The sequence below is a fragment of the Thermobia domestica genome, chromosome 17, assembly GCF_964235325.1.
Source record: "Thermobia domestica chromosome 17, izTheDome1.hap1.1, whole genome shotgun sequence".
NCBI classification, from domain to species: Eukaryota; Metazoa; Arthropoda; class Insecta; order Zygentoma; family Lepismatidae; genus Thermobia; species Thermobia domestica.
The window spans coordinates 142387124-142403709 of NC_137470.1; positions in this window are offsets into that span (position 1 = coordinate 142387124).

Here is a 16586-nt window from a genome sequence, read left to right on the forward strand (position 1 = left end):
TGCAGATCCAGAAAATCATAGCTAGGATCTATGTACTTTGATGAAGATTATCTGTTTTTATCCGAACACTACCGAGTACCCTTCTCCTGTAGAACTAGATTTTCGTTCTGGCCGGAAATACACAAATCAGGCGACATCAGAGCTCAATAGTAAAATAGTAAAGGTAGACACGCTTGGACACATTGCTAGTTGCTCTTCTATACTAATTTACGGACATTTAATCCAATGCAACTCTTTCAAAACATATCTGTCCATGAGGTCACGAGAAAAATGTTCTAAAATTTGGGATTCTTGAAATACTGATTATGTCAATAATAAAAATGTCTACACTTGAATACATTCCTAACCAGGTCGACTCTACCATACAAGCAACATATATAGATGTGCATTTGCACGGGGTGGCAAAAGCTGTCATAATTATTCAAAATAAATATTTCTTGTTGAAAACATACTTCATGATGATGGTAGTTAAATTTACTAATCTGACCTATTTCAATACTACATTGATAAATCATTTTTAAGCCGCGTTAGTTTACGGTCACATGGACAGTACTAAAGCAAATGGTCAAATAAATCCCAGCATGAATTGCTTGATTGTTGTCAAATAAAATAACTCAATTCTTGAGCAGTAGCGAACACCTGTTCCATTTAGTTAGTTATCACAGTTTTGATATGAAAACTACTCTTGTCTTTGTCACAAACAAGTTCCTTATCATTGAAGGTGGAAACAAGTCTTTTTTTAAAAAAAAATAACAATTGTAGAAGGAAAATCAAGAAATAAAAATAAAAGAGCAAGTTGCACTGGAATTGCAAACTGGTATATTGAGATTGAAGCCCGATATTAAATTCTATAAAACAATTATTATCTTTCGTCTGCAGGTGTGTTTGCTTTATCTTTCACTATGATAATAGATTATTATTTAAAGAGAGAAACAGACACAATGAGACTGTGGTTGTAGTGTTTAGGCCTTTCTGCGTGTGAGTGCCCTTTCCCTCCCCTTTGTTGATCATTATGAGCCAGCATACTTAAAATCATGGCTTTTAAAATCTGCTCTTTCTGGAGAAAGGGGAAGTGCGGCGAATGATGGCATTGCACGGGACGGCAAATTGCCTAGGGCCGGCCCTGTTCCTAATTCCAGGGGACGTTAAATTCGATGGAACTCTTTTAAAATATGAGGTCACGAGAAGAATGACCCCGAATTTAAGATCTTTGAAATACTGCTTACGAATATGGTAAAAGTGGTCACGCTTGAATACGTTTTTAATTGCACTTCTGTATTAATTTGTGGATACTAAAAAAAAAAAAAACTCTTAAAATGTATCTGTCAATGAGGTCACGGTAAAAATGAAACTGAATTTGGGATATAAATAAATATAGTCTAAATAACACAATATGAAATGATTTGTCTTGTAACTCTATGGTTGGACATGTTTGAAAATGGTTTCATTAGATTGAGGGTTTACAAATTGGTGTCAAACGTGCAATTTGAAATTGATTCAAGCGCTGGCACTTTTTACTAGTAGCATGATAGGTATTTCTTTACAGAACGATAAGAGAAAAATAATCCTTCCAGAATCAAGGTGACTCGAAAAACCTTACTTGTCGTCTCGTTTCGTAAGCAACACCACTTGTGAATGATTTTTAAAGAAATGAAAAACAAGTAAAGAACCGAAATAATATATTTTATATATACACTACGTATGAGACCTGCCATTTTCTTTTCTTCTCAGGCTGTACACAGAGTGAAATATAAGATAAATACGCTCATGTTTTAAACAAAAGAAATACATTTTCTGGCTCAAGATAACTTTTTTGTTTTATCTGTTAGCTTCTTGAGTATGATTGCCAGCTGATGACGTATGTATCACGGGATCTCTTATACCGTGAACTCCTGTTACGTCGCTGAGTAAATCTCGGAGAACGCTTGGCGCTTGGAGTATATTACAAAAGCAATTTGGCATTTTGTCCTCTACCATCCCACCCACAGTGTTTTCTGAAAGATCATATTATGTGTGTTGTCGTAAGGAACATCCCCATGTATTAGTAAACAATTTAATACAGAAGAATTCGGAATGTATACAGGGCGGACAATATATGACCGCAGCACCATTGCAATTGTTCTAGTTTTTACTTCGATCATGAAATAAAATTGACTATGGTTCGATTTTAGCCGAGTACATTTTAAGTTTAATTGCTCAATATAGGCGTGCCATAGCATTCTACAAGTGGTTCTAGTTATCCTGGACACTGGGAATCAGGGTGTCTTAGATGACCGATGTTTAGAAGGGTACAAATGCTGTCTTTACTAAATATTCACGTGCCGCGTAAAAAAAAAAAAAAAAAAAAGAGTTACTCTCACATGAGAAACAATTGTTTGTCATAACCAGTTTCTAAGTATGTATTTATCTGTACATTTTACTACAATATATGATGAAATATTGTTAATATATACTATTACTATCAAAAACACCTGGCTGTGTTTCTGTTTCTTCACAATAATTCTTTTATTTCATTGTTTGGCTTTTCTAAAAGTAATATATAGGCCTATAACAAGTCATGTAACATAGAAATGATGTGTAGTGAGTCAAAATGGGTATATATATGGACCACCTGTAAGGTATGGTCAAAACTTGGAGAAATCGTTTGCTCATAATTGTGCAATTGAAGTTTAAAATCATGGGGAAATTATGAGTAGTCCTGTATATCCATGATCCTGTATATCCATATATATATATATAACTAAATGAGCTGACACAAATTATTGTGCACTTTCACCTAATACGGGCTATTTAGATATTTTGCCCACCCTTAAAACAAATAAACTCTTCTAGAGACAGTAAAGGGAATCATACGTTACTTACATGTATTGGATAAAAGAGTAATAAAAATGTTATTGAATTTACTCCATTAACGACTCCCGCTATAGCGTGATACTAATAACTGAAATACAAATTTTCGTAACAACTCTTTGTGGGCCTGAGTCGCTCTCAACGCCATCTGTTAGCGAGTGGCTGAACTATGTCCACTCTATCAACTAACACGTGGTCAGCGCTCTGCATAACTGCATCTAACAGATGTATCAGGAGTTTTCTAGTCCTAGTAGCCATCAAGTCTTTTATTCACGTGGCTCCTTAGTTTGCCTCACGACGTTCGGTGGACCCCGGCATCGGCCGGGATCACGCTTACATAAGTCCAATGCTGTAACCACTACAGACTGCGGTATTCCCCAATACTAATAACTACAGATAAGACTTAAAGATACTCCATGTTATTATTATTATTATTATTATTATTATTATTATTATTATTATTATTATTATTATTATTATTATTATTATTATTATTTTGCTATTAAAATGCTCAAATTAGCTTGTTCTGCAAATAAAACGTTTAACAAACACTCCTAAAAGAGTTTTGGTTGGACCTTTTTGCACAGATTTTTCTTTGCAACCATCTTTCTGCGCCTTTTCTCAATGTCATCATTCTTTTGTATTTATTTACACCTTTCTGTTTACCCTTCTCCGCATTTTATATCCTAACTATATATATATAACTAAATGAGCTGACACAAATTATTGAGCACTTCCTGCAGGGCTACAATCATTAAATTTGGCATGATTGTAGCTTTCCGGAGCTAACCTACAGCAAAATTGAAAAGTGAATACTTTTAATTTTTCGGGGGTCTAAAGAGGGGATGAAGATTTACTCCATGTAATTTAAACGGGCCTTTTTTTAGCTATAATCTCATGTTTTAGGTACTTAGAATTGGAATAAAAACTTGAAATTCGGTATGCTTGTACGTTTTCGTTAGCGTTATCTAAGTCAATCATCACAATTAAAAATTCCCAACCGTAGAGTGGTTTTATGGGGAACTGAAAAATCTTTCCCATGTTATATATATGGGGCGTCTTCTACACCCCAAAATGTTTAAGCACTTCCGGCAGAATTAGAATGATGAAATCTGGCATCATTGTGGCCTTCCAGAACTAACCGACAGGAAAATAGCCAAAAGTGAATATTTTTAATTTTTTAGGGATCTAAAGGGGCATGAAGAAATTCCCATGCTATTTAAATGGGCGTTTTCTTGGGATACAAAATCTTTTAGAGGGTTGAAAAAGGAAAAGAAACGATAGAATTGTAGGCTCAAGGAGTGCGAGGCCGTAGGCCGAGCAAAGACAGAGTGTGGGGGCAAAGACCCCGTATGGGCAGATTCAGGAAATATGAAAAACAAGTTCACGAAATTCACTGTTGATGCAAGGGTCGATAGATAAGAAATGCAAAGTCGTAGGCCGAGAAGACTCGGGGGTCTGGGGTCGGAGCCCCCAGCTAGCCAGAAGCTAGTCTATGATATATAAACAAGGAACACCGAACGTGTGCGGCATCACATTACTTTCGCTTGAGGGTAGTCCCATTAAGCGAAAGCTATTGACTACAAAGTGCAAGAAGGTATATACAAATATCAAACAGACCAATAACAGCTCAGAGGTGCACCGGGTCCTGATTCTCCCCGCAAGAAAAAACTTCCTAACTCAACACACATGTGTACACTTTTTCAATAAAATTATACTTGTTTAACACGGAAATAATTGACGTAACATGAATATTTGATCTTACATTTCATCTGTTTTATTTCTCTTGTAAAAAGAATCTAGTTTTATTATCAACGAACTTGAAAAGTTCGTTATCTATGTCTGTGAGTCTGTCTGTCTGTCTGTCTGTTATTTTCGATTCTTTTTTTAAATTTTGAACCCTGCATTCTATAGAGCATCAAAAACTAAAAGAGAAAGTGATTAAATTTCTCGCGTCACTCTTACCATTCCAATTAATATCGGAACCAAAATGTTTACCATCCTCTTAGGTATTGATTAACACCAATATTATCTCTCTATGACTTACCGTTCCAATGATATTGGCCAAAAATGGCCAATTTCCCGATATTTAAGGAACTGTAGATCGAGAACTACAGGTATAAGTTGTAGAGAGATGATATTGATGTTGATCAATATCTAAGAGAATGGTAAATATTTTGGTACCAAATAGTTACCGGTGGCCACTGTCCAACTGGCCACTGGTTTGGGTAGCGGCCAGTTGGCCAGTTTCCACCAACAAATATAGGCACGAAAATGTTTAACATTCTATTAGGGATTGATTAACACCAATATCATCTCTCTATAACTTACCAATCCCGTGATATTGGCTAAAATATGTCCAATTTCTAGATATTCAAGGATCCATAGCTCGGGAAACATAAGTTGTAGTGAGATGATATTGATGTTGATCAATACCTAAGAGAATAGTAAATATTTTGGTACTAAATAGTAACCGGTGGCCAGTGTCCAACTGGCTACTGGTTTGGACAGTGGCCACCAATTGATATCGGTACGAGAATGTTTAACATTCTATTAGTGATTGATTAACATCAATATCATCTCTCTATGACTTACCGTTCCCGTGATATTGGCAAAAAATGGCCAATTTCTAGATATTTAACAAGCCATAACTCAGGAAGCATGAGTTGTAGAGAGATGATGTTGATCAATACCTAAGAGGATGGTAAAATATTTTGGTACCATAGTAACCGGTGGCCACTGTGCAACTGGACACTGGCCAACTGGACACCGTTCCTCAAATATTGGCCAAAAAAGTTTTAATTTCTAGATATTTAAGCAGCCATATCTCGAGAACTGTAAGTCATAGAGAGATGATATTTTGCTAATTTTTGCGAGAGAGAGAAGAAGGTGTGGATAAAAAGAATTACTTTTACATGTAGGAACAATGACAGTTATCCTTCTCGCTCCATCTCTCCATTCTTTTTAAGTTCGTTCTGGCAATGCTCTTGGAGCATTCTCAACTGTTTTTTTTAAATATATATGAAAGTATTTTACAATTACTTATAGTCTTTCCACGTGCAGAATAATATCCGTTCAATACTACATGGACGTAGTAGCTTCTAATATTGGAACCTTCCAAAAAGCTTGGACACTTGCAAACAAAAATTTCTGAGTGCGCGCCTGCTATCACCAATTGGTTTCTTGAGTGCTTTTCTGCATACAAATATATACTTATTACCCAGATGGTTTGATTGCTTGCTTGATTTTTGATTTTAGTGTCCCATATAGCACTGCGAGTGTATAAGACGTGGGCCCACAGCTTAATGTGGGATCCAAACCGCTAAATCTCCCACTGGGAAACAAAGCCAGGTTTCTTGTACCGAGGGCGTGCAATCTGATCATATAACCTTACTTAATGACTGCACACGTAATCTTAGTGAAAACAAAGTTGAAATAATAAATGTTATCTGTTTTAGGTTTCCTGGTCTAGTGACTTTAATGACTCTATATTCTGGGACTTGTTTTAGGCCGGAGAGCTCCTTCATGGCTAAGCAGTTAGCGTACGAGACTTTGGCCTGGGAGACCCGGTTCGATTCCCGGCGGGAGCTCATGTGGTTCGGATTTCACGTTAATCATGTGGTTAATCAGTAGGTCCACGTCTAATATAGCCTCGCTTCTCAACGAAACGTTAAACTCAAAATCATCAACATCATTTTTTTTTTTAGGCCGCCATTTGAACAAATCACTGAATTTTGAATCCTTATATGTGATGTAATTAGTTTTGGAACTGTTTGAATTATTATTTGCGTCTGAAATTTTCATATTTTCTCCCAAAAATTTCGAACCTTTTTAAACCAAACTTTTACACATTTAAAATCATCTTTGTATTTTTTTATACAAAATTTTACTCTTTTTAAACCAAAATTTTGCACATAAAATTTCTAGCTCTACTGATAACTAAGACATTTCTATGAAAATGTATCCTTCACTGTTAGACAACCCGAATAACCCTAGTATAAAGTGTGTTGCATATCCTCTAGGTTTTATAATTGAAAATGCTTTAGAAAACAATGTAAGTCCTAAATACAAAAGTTACTGTGACAGTAGAGACAAAATATAGTAAATTGAGCCCAAATGTCCCAAAATAGAAAATATTATTGCCTAGAAATATAAGCTAACATATAACAAAGTATAAAAATCTAACTAAGGCATAAACGTATTTAAAAAAAATAACATAAATGAAGGTGGCACTTACATTGATTTCTACAGCGAGTCTTCAATTATTTTAATATATGGATAGCCACCGTTACAGGTGAAACTGTGAACAAATTAATTCATTAATGAACTCCTCCAAGATAATTGCTCTGACTATCTATTGCAAAAAGTCCTAATTCAAAAATTCGCTTTCGTTCAAGTTATCATGTGGAAGAAACGACGTACGTACTAATTTTCCAATTTTATCAGCTCAGTTAGCCTCATCCTAATAAAAAAGTTCCACTTTAAATTACAGAAGTCGTTTAATTTGTCACTTTGAAACCGACAACACAAAATCCTCCAGTTAAACGTCCCAAGTTTTTGCCCTTTTCAGGCTAAGGGAGACAATGATTAAGGCAAGTGAATGGTCATGAATCAATTAGTAATGGAAGGAAATGGGAGTATCTCGAAAAAAAAAACCGCGGACATCACCGTAGTATTTCGGAACAAATATATACACTCTTTTAACACGTTATAATACGTAAATTCGTGGTGGATGTCATCGTATTAATGGGTTTACTCGAGATCTCCCGTTTCCTCCAACTTTTCATTCTATCATTTCTTTCACCATAATTTACTCGCAATATCTACCGTAACTACTATTGGTTAGAAAAAAGTGAGATGTCAGTAAATGTACCATGCTACACCCGCTCTTCTGTAAATAGTTTTTCGAATCCTTTGTCCTGATCTTCGTTTTCAGATCAATTCTGATTTCTGTATCTCTGCAATTGTTTGTTTATCATTTTTGTTAGTATGACACTTATGTTGCTTAGATGACCATTATCAAATGATATTAACTGTTAAAACTTGGTTTGCAAGTGTTACAAACCACTTTTCTTTGATTTTAAACTGTTTTATGTGTGGTTGCATAACTGCAGATATTAAAATTAGTGATAATGTGAAATTTACAAATGATAATACACATGTACAGGACATACCAGCTTAATAAACCGATAATTAGACATTTTATATCAAAATATATCTTATTTTTCTCTATATGTGCTTAAATCAGGATCCCGATACCCCAGCTCCCTCTATAAAATTCGTTGCGTCGTTACGACCTAACACCGAAACATGGATATTTAGATAGAGAGTGTACTAGTTCCTCTGATATTTCTTGAACCGCCTTTCAGGGCCGGATCCAGGATTCTCTGAGGGGGGTGGGCCAATAACTGAAATGCCTTTAGGCATCTGTGATGTGAATGAGGAATTCCTTTGGAAATGCTAAGTGTGTACTCTCGATGAATTCTTTTCCTTCAACCTTCAGAAAATTGACTTAAACTATTGGTTTTGCAACATTCACTATTACTTCTCGCTTTAGCTAGTGTATATTCACAACGAAGGGGTGGGTGGGTGCACGTGCGCCTTTGCACCCCCCTAAATTCGGCCCTTTAATATGTCTTATAGTTTTCGAGCTAGGTAGCCTCAAAGTTACTCTTTCCTCGTTTTCGGCATCGTATAACTTTGAAACAACGCGGTTTTCGTCCTATGTTCACATAAACTTTTTTATTTGTTTAGGTGAGAAAATTTCACCAGTGGATTTTGGCTACATAATAAATGAACACCCTATATATATATATATATATATATATATATATATATATATATATATATATATATATATATATATATATATATATATCAGTTAAATAATAGTATACGAGAGTGAATTAAAAAGTTCGTTGTCTAACTAAGAAGGAAGAAATTATTTCATGTTTGTATACAATAGATGCGTTGCTATATCCATTGGTAGTCACTATGTAAAGTTTCCTTTCTCTATTTTTTTAAAGTGCCTGAAATTTGTTGTTTCACCAGGGAAATGCGCGCGTTCACACATCTCTTGCATCCATGGCAGAAATTGTTCCTGCGGGTTCGAACTATTGCCACACTTGCCCTATTCGCCTGATCTGGCCCCACCAGAGTTTCACTTGTTTAGAAAGCAGGAAAAATGGGGGAGGAGTTAGCAATTTTCTTCGGATGCAGAGGTAAAAAGTGCTGTACTGGTATATTTTGCAGGGCTCGAGGAACTACTTTTTAAAAGTGGTATATAAGCGTTACCGGGAAGGTAGTCTAAATCTATCTCGGTAGAGGGGATTGCGTGCAAAAATAAAACGTAACTTATACAACTATTTTCTAATTTTTTGGGTCAGGCCACGAAGTTTCCAATCTACCCTCGTATTTATAACATTCTTTTTTTCGTTTTCTTAAAAAGAATACATGACGACAGTTTGCGAGCTTTCATAGCCAAACTATTATTGTTATAAGACCATAATTAAAAGAAAATAAATTAAAAAAAAAAAACGAAAAACTACAAACTTTGCTTCACTTTTCGACAAAATCCTGTGGACGCCCGTGGTTATTACAGAAACGTAAATATGTTTCCTGATTCGTGAAATTACATTTGATTGTATATTCAGCATTAAAACAAAATTATCGTGATTAGATTTATCACTTATTTCGAAACAGTCTTGTTTGTGTGTGTTATTTTTTTTCTCCTGAGAAATATATTGGCGACTGTTTAGAACAGCTGAGCGTCATGTGAGTTAGTAATATTAAGTAGCAATGGAACGCGAACAGCACGTTTGAAAGCTAACAGAAAAGCAGGCCTGAATGGAGATAAAAATTACTTAGATGCTTCTCTTTCAAAAGAGTGGGTTGACAGGTATTTAGAAAAAAATAAAGATAAAAAATACCTCCTAATTTTAAACTCCGTACTGAAAGAAAGACCTATGTATAGTTACGACACGCATAATACTTCTCTTCTTGTACACCCACAATACCAGAGTGATGACCGCTAGCAGTAGTTTTTGGACCCACCATAAAGCAACTCGGGCTTGTGCCAAAGATGTTCCGCGTCCATAAGACCACCATTGTGAACAAAATATCTGTGATGAAAGCGTGTTACGTGCCGTCGCAAATGGAGTGCTACGGCCACACGTAGGTTTATACCCGCTGAAATATTCCTCTAAAGTTGAAAGTAGATATAAATTTAGTAGTGTGTTAAATTTGACGATATAAAACAGTAATCAAGGGCTGTAGTAACAAATTGACAGGACTATTGTTTTAAGTAGAGATTTTGGTTTACATAGCTCTTTTGTGTTCCCTAAGATGACCGGATGTAAACGGACTTCCGAACAGTAGAATGCATAAGAATTGGAAGTCTTATAAAACGGCTATATCTGTCTGTTCATCCGCTTATTGACAGATATCGGAGCTAAAATGATAAGTGACACCGAAGAGTGGATTCAATTCACTCTTCCAATAATAAATTCAATTTCCTCTTACCGGTAAGGCTTAGCCTCTATTCGAACTAGAAGTGGTAAAAATCAATCATTTCTTGTTTTAACGTTGATCATTGTAGGGGATTGTTCTCATATTTCGTAACTCTAATTTTGACTAATTTTAAACCCTTTGCTCGCCCTTTTGTCACGTAATGCTCTTTGATTTTTTGTTTTTCAACAATTTTGCTTATTTTGGAGGTTATTACAATAAAAATACTAATTTTAATTTTCAGAACTTTCTATTACAAAATTCTTGTATTCTGAATAAATTTGAGAGGGCGTGGTTTCTCAGTGGTAGAGCTTTCACCTCTGATGCGTGAGGTCCATGGTTCGATCGCAGCTCGCTTCAAGTTAACTTTGTGGTGGGCAAACACCGTCTGCGTGATTTTCTCGGGATATTCCCGTTTCCTCCCACTTTCTCATTCTGCCAATTTTTCCACTACCACTTTCATTCATTTCTGATCATTACCGTCTCTTTTAGCCTAGCCGGCATACTCCTTAAGACGGAAAGCTCAAAGATTTCATTTCATTTCATTTCTGAATAAATTTGTAGAGTTGTTTTCGGCAACAATCAAAGTATTAGAAAATGGTATTATCGTAATAATATTTTGACCCCATAAGGTTGTTTAATTAACCCGACTTAATTTTTCGAAACTACATACTATCGTTTTCCGAATGAGATTGCGCCCATCATTTTAGGTCACCGATGGTCAGCAAGGAGAAAATACTGTCGGAAGATGCAGGTGAAACAGGATCTAAAAAACTGACATCGACCTCTTCTTCCGGGATCCAGGATTCTTTTTGTATTTGAAGTATTTGACGTTTGCCAGTTCAAAGAGGTTCTCTTCCTCGACGACCACAGATTCAATGTGGCTAAGTGGGTGTACATTTCACCTAAAATGGCGAACACAAATCTTATAATTTATCTGTTGTAACAGTACGAGATAGTTGCAGAAGCTTAAGTGGAATAACGTGACATGAACGGAAAGGACGTGCAAAGAAGATACATAGTGAATAATTTGTATAATACTACCTCGGATTTCAAGAAATATTTTTTTCCGCAAAGAAAGAAGAAAAGGAAAAGAATGAAAGAAAAGAAAAGAGAAGAAAAAATAAAACAAATGACTTTTTATTTCGTTGACCACCTAGTGTCATATAAAAGGTATTTTTTACAACAGAAATTGGGAATGTAAAGAAATAAAGAAAATATTGAAGAATTAAATCCTGAAAATATTGCTTGTGCCCAGAAATTTAATTCAAATAATTGACTGAATTAAACTCGAGGAAGGGGCCACGCCTTCACTTTACCCCCTTGCGAACACCGTGAGCAAATATCATCTTGTGTTGTCGTGGAGGGCAGGGTGGCTCAGTGGTAGAGCGCTTACTTCTGGGGCGCAGGTTCCCTGGTTCGATCCCGGACCAAGTAAGTTTGTGGTGGACAACATCGTGTCTGTGTTTTCTCGGGGCACTCTCATTTCCTTCCACTTTCTCATTCTACTAATAGATTCATGATCATTCACTTCCCTTAATCATTGTCTCCCTTAGCCTGAAAAGGGCAAAAACGTGAGACGTATATCTGGAGGGTTTTGTGTTGTCGTTTTTAAAGTGACAATTTAAACGACTTCTGAAATTTAAAGTGAGAACTTGTTTATTAGAATGAGGCTAACTCAGCTGGATAAGATTGGAATATTAGTACGTACGTACGTTTTTCCACATTACAACTCTTGAACAAAAGCGAATTTTTGAATTACGACTTTTTGCAATAGATAGTGAGAGCAATTATCTTGATGGAGTTCGTTAATGAGTTAACATGTTCACATTTTCCCTGTAACGGTGGCTATGAATATATTAAAACAATTATAAAACCTTGAGGTATATGCAACACACTTGACACTTGGGTTATTTGGGTTGTCTAGCGTTGCAGGATGCATGCTCATAGAAATTTCTTATTAGGGAAGTCTTCGACTTCATATCGATACTATGCTCAATCGACTCATTTTAACATACGAAAGATTTACGCAAACGGTGAAGTCCTTAATCGGAAGTGTGTTCGAATTGCGAGCGTTCCAAGCGCAAAATTGAACAGATTTTGCGAATAGTTTGAAGCTACCACTTTTTGTGATAGACGATTCATTTTTGATATATTGAGCTCCTCCGTGGCTAAGCGGTTCGAGTACGCGCCTTTGGCGTGGGAGGCCCGGGTTCGATTCCCGGCGGGAGCTCATGTGGTTCGGATTCCACGTTAACCAGTAGGTCCACGTCTCATATAGCCTCGCTGCTGAACGGGACGTTAAACTCAAAATCAACTCAACTCATTTTTGATATCGGGGATTTTCTTGGGTACCCAAGACATTGGTGAGGTAAAACATAAGCAGTTTGCAAGATAAGGGCACTTTTTGAGGGGGGTGAAGGGTAATGGCATGTTACAATTTGCAAATTGCCTCCAATTTGGTACACAGTATGGATAAACTAATAAAATATATTTGGCACGTCTCTTCCACTGTATTATCATTCAAATATCACTTTCCTGTGTGCCCACCTTCAAACTGAACAATGACTTTTGTCTCCGAAATGTTTTGCCATGCGTGCGAAGTTCAATGAAGAACGTCATGGAATTCATAATTAATCTTGTGATAATCTATATGTGATGTTCTTCCCCTTCTGGAGATAGGAGTGAGACCAATATTTTCTTAAAAGGCTCTGTCACCAAAGTGTTGTTTGCCCGAATCAGCTGTCCAACAAAAATTTTGCACTGGGGCGCACAACATAGTATCATATGTTGAAAACAAAAATCAGTTTATTGTTAAAAAGAAGTTAATCCAAATTAATTATCCACCACAGGCTGGCATTGACAGTAAATACAAATATCAGTTTATACCACCGGCATTTCATTTGTAGTCAATTGCGCGGAATTGGAGCTTCAAACTAATAGCACTGCGCCAGAGCAGTCGGCTGCGGAACTATCCTGAGTGGTATTACGAACCGTGTCGGGCTATGCTTATGCATTGCTGAAGACAGTGTTTAAATACTTCATTGCTTGCCATGTTTTTGAGTTTTCAGCGAACTAAAATGCCGATTGTGGAAAAATAATGGCCAAACTCCAGGGACTATGTGAAAATATTTAGCGACAAAATAGGCCGAAAAATTAAAAAAAAAGAAAAAGAAAAGAAAAGAAAGAAAGAAAATTATTAGCGGTAATGTCCGCTCAAAGCTTTGAAAAAGGTGGCTTTTATTCTAGAGAAAACCGATGTTTGCATTCATTGTCGCTAGTCGATTGTTTGTTTTTTGGCCACATTTATCGTTGATTATCGTAAAATATTCCCTGAAGTTTGGCCACTATTTTCCAACAATCGCCATTAAAATCCGTTGACAAATTATTTAAAAAATTCTAGCGATGAGATATTGAAACACCGTCTTTCACAGAGGCCGACTGGGCCGTTTGTGAACAACAAATTTTCGAGCATGTTCTTTGGACTTCAGTTTACCCGTTTCCAAATTTCTATTGTTCTAAATCAGAGTCAGAATGTGAATAAACTTTATTTTTCTATGAAAATTAAAATCTAAAAACAGAACATAAAATTCAGTACTAGATGAATATTAAACAAGTTTGGTGTTTAATATCTTATTTTGCTCTGCAAATCGTGGATTGCTCAGTCGTAGAAAATATTATTCCACAAAAAAGAGTTTATTTTCTTTCACATGCGAAACTCCTTAGAAGAATAGAGTGGGTAATAATTCAAAAGTTTTCAATCGTATTCTCAGAAATAGTGGGAACGCTAGGGCATTTTTAAATGGTGGGTACAGACGCTAACAACTAACTCCAGAAAAGCTTCGTGTGCCGCAAATACAATGCGGTGATAGCCACAAAATGGAGTTTTATTGTATTGTAATACACACAGGGTTCGTCACAGTCATGCTGGTGTCTAGTAGTAACTTAGTAACTCCGAATTCTTTCTACATGTTTTGCAGTATATTTTAAGTAGAGGGTACAGTGTACCCTTTACGGGTTATTTTCCAACAGTAACTATGTATTTGTTGAACAGAATTGATGTACAGAAGAAAAATAAATCCAGTTATTATTTGATGTGGGTTTCACAAGGGCACCTTATATAAAAGGTGCACTGTACCTTTTACGGATCTTTACCAATAACAACTGTAGGAATTTATTATAACAAACTTATACCTTTATTTATAGTCTGATGTTTTAGAAGGCTCACTGGGACATATCCCACTGGGCCAGCCTATACCTAGCTTGGATACATTTTAAATTAGACTTTTTATACCAATTTGAGGACAATGGTGAATGCAGTGGAACTAGTTTCAAATATACGCGTCCTCATAGTGCCTAGAAAAGTGATTTCAAATTTGGGTATACAGCAAATTTAAATGTTCCAATTTTGAATTAGTTTTCCCTTCTGATTCCATGGACAGATATGTTTGAAAGTAGTTTCATTAGATTCACGATTCTCAAACTAGTATGATAAGTTTAATTAGAAATCTATCCAAGTGTAAAGCATAACTTAAAACATCCCAAATTTGGAGATATTTTTCTCGTGATTTCATGGGCGGATATGTTTAAAAATAGTTTCTTGGGATTCAGTATTCCCACTTCAGTATGAAAAGAGCAGTTAGAACCTTATCCAAGTGTTGGCACTTTTTACGAGTGACATAATGTTTAGTTTAGTTTATATATATATATATATATATATATATATATAAGTGCGTGTATGTGCAGTGAGACATAGTGCCTGCGAGGTTGGCAACTCAACGTATTTTCCAGTCTTCGAGGTTGTATACGTTTCAGAACTTTGTATTCTTTTGCATTAACTTTGATTTTTCTGTGCGAAGAACGGACATGCCAGCTAGCTTCAGAATCGACGATGGCAATGACAAAGACATTGCTCATCATTATACATTTCAGACATTTCTTTAGTTTCAAAGATTTTACTTATAAGTGAATAAGACGTTAGTAAAATCAAAATAACTGAAATTCCATATTTAAGAAAAGAAAGGAATACTTCCCATGTAAATTAGTGGACTCAAAAGCAAAACAGTGGCTCAGGCATTTAACATCCTTAAGAGGCCCTTTCACTGCGAAATTAAAATACCGCTAATTTTACAATAATTGTCTGATATTTTTCAATATATTAAAGGTAATCGAAAAGTGGAACAATACCTCCCTAGACAATATATGTTACGTGAGATACCGTTATCACGACTCACTTATCTGCTTTCGATTTCCAACCATTTAGAAAATCGGCATTTATTTTCGTGTTTCTAAATAACTACAAACGGAAAGCTACTAGGTGACTCGTGATAACGGTAACTCATACAAAATAACATTGTCTAGGGAGGTCTTGTTCCACTTTTCAATTATCTTTATCTATTTGAAGGTATCACGTAATTACTGTAAAATTAGCGGTATTTTAAATTCGAAGTGATAGAGCCTCTTAACAACCAATAGCCACAGTTGAGTCGTAATGTAAGTCACATTAAGCCAGTCACCCATTATTATTATTATTATTATTATTATTATTATTATTATTATTATTATTATTATTATTATTATTATTATTATTATTATTATTATTTCTTAAAGATCAATTTTCATGTCTTTAATTTCGGCTGTTCAAAAGTTGTTTTCGGCAGGTGAAAATTAATTTTCAAGTGCCTTTATGATCAGCTTTTAAAATAGTGTCTTTCCTTGACAAGTATCTGGGTGTTAAGAGTACTACTAAATTCATATTCGATGAAGTGGTTCCCAAAACAAAGATCAGTCAGTAGATTTTCGTTTTATATTTACATGTCACTCGACAGTTAGTATTTTGTGTCATCTACACTCTTAATTTCTTACCCTGTATTTCTGAACCATCCAGGTCGGTAACGTGTCTATTTGCAAGTTAGGCGACCTAGATTCAATCCCCGCTACGGGTGTGGTTTATTTCCAATTTTATCATCATTTCAACACGGCATAGGGATTCAGATTATTTCTGTAAACTTAAGACATAAAAGCAGCCTAAGCATGTTTTTTTTATTAGTTTCTGTACGCATCCTTTTAAAACACCGAGGTTATGAAGGACGGGGCATACTGTTAACATAAGCCCCGAGCTAGAACCGTGTCCCCTACAGTTGCCAGGTTCACCAGCATCATGCAAAATCAATTCTCGCAGTAGGCTGTTCAGATTTCCACACTATCTTGCTTCCACTTCACCGGTTCTG